The following is a 1,726-nucleotide window of genomic DNA, read 5'->3' as shown; positions in this document are numbered from 1 at the left end:
TTTTTGCATTGCATTTGAATTTTATTTTCATCACTCATACTTAATTCATTTGTTACTCACAAATCTCCTATACGCTTTGATAACCCATTGTCCCTGTGGAATACGATCCTGGACTTATCCTTGATACAATTTGACACTTCTACACTTGGAAGCACATTCGACCACGAGTCAAGTTTTTGGCGCCGTTGCCGGGGACAACTGGTGCTTATTAGAGCATTCCTCTACCGCCGAGAGGACGTTGTGGAGCTGTGAACCTTTTCACAGCCTGGGTGACATCTAATTTTTTTTTCCCTTCTCTCTGTTTATTTTTCATGGTCTTTGATTATCTGCTCTTGATTGTATGACTAGTTGGACTAGAGACCATACATCTCGACTGTTTAGGACACAATCATTGACATCTTTTAGCCCTGCATCATCTTCTGTAGAATCATCATCAGACATTGATAGCATCATGGCTGAAAATGAGCATCATGATAGGGAAGTGGAGAATCCAAACAGGACTCTTAGAGAGTATCTTCAGCCTGTTAGGACTAGCACACCTTCTTGCATCATTTTGCCTATTAATGCAAATGCTTTTAATTTCAAACCTGGGATGATTCCACTGTTACCACACTTTCATGGTATGGAATCTGAAAACCCTTATTTGCATATCAAAGAGTTTGAAGAAGTGTGTTCCACATTCATGGATAGAACATGCACTGATGAAGTCATAAGATTGAAACTGTTTCCATTTTCCTTAAAAGACAAGGCTAAGACATGGTTAAATTCTTTAAGACCAAGATCCATTGGGACTTGACAAGAAATGCAAACTGAGTTTTTAAAGAAATTTTTTCCCATGCATAGAACCAATGCCTTGAAAAGACAGATCATGAATTTTGGCCAAAAGGATGTGGAAACATTTTATCATTGCTGGGAACGATTCAAAGACCTTTTAAATGCATGTCCTCATCATGGATATGAGAATTGGAGGCTCATTAGTTTTTTTTATGAGGGGTTGCAACAAAAAATGAGACAATTTGTGGAGACCATGTGTAATGGAGCGTTTTTTAACAAAGAACCTGAAGAAGCTTTTGAATATTTTGATTATCTAGCTGAAAATGCACAATCATGGGATACATCTGATGTTCATGATAGGTCGGAAAGTTCAAGGACAATTTCAGGGGGTGGGAAATATAATCTGAGAGAAGTAGATGATTTGAATGCTAGGTTGGCTATGATTTCTAAGAAATTAGAAACCATAGAAATGAAGAAAGTGAATGATGTACAGGCTATACCTCAAATTACCTTGAGCTGTAATATTTGTGAGGGCCAAGGGCATTCAACTAATGATTGTCCGACCATTCCTGCCTTCAAAGAAGTTCTCTTGGATCAATCTAATGCTGTTAATATGGTTGCTAAATCTTTTTTAGGTCCTTACTCCAACACTTACAATTCGGGATGGAGAAATCACCCTAATTTCAGTTGGAGGGGTGAACAAGCTGCTTTACCTGCACCCAACATAGCTGGTCCTTCACAAATTGTACCCTACACTACCCCAGGAGGTCCAGGACCATCTCAATATGCCAACCACATGGTTCCAGCCCAGAAAAAGAACCTTGAAGACAATTTCCAGCAATTATCCACCAATTTCCAGCAGCTGTCCACCGATTTTCAGCAATTCATGCAAAGCCAAGCTGCTATCAATAGTCAAAATAAGCCATTGCTGAGATTCGAGGGTCAATCACAA

General features: G+C 39.1%; 1 non-coding gene across 1 annotated transcript; it reads right to left on the bottom strand.

The window, feature by feature from the left end:
• Positions 1-849: 849 nt before the first annotated feature.
• Positions 850-957, bottom strand: LOC122293051. Its single transcript, XR_006237108.1, has one exon. It is a non-coding gene; the product is annotated as a small nucleolar RNA R71 (small nucleolar RNA).
• Positions 958-1,726: the final 769 nt, after the last annotated feature.

The sequence above is a fragment of the Carya illinoinensis genome, chromosome 13, assembly GCF_018687715.1.
Source record: "Carya illinoinensis cultivar Pawnee chromosome 13, C.illinoinensisPawnee_v1, whole genome shotgun sequence".
NCBI lineage: Eukaryota > Viridiplantae > Streptophyta > Magnoliopsida > Fagales > Juglandaceae > Carya > Carya illinoinensis.
This window is presented reverse-complemented; position numbering and strand designations above follow the sequence as displayed.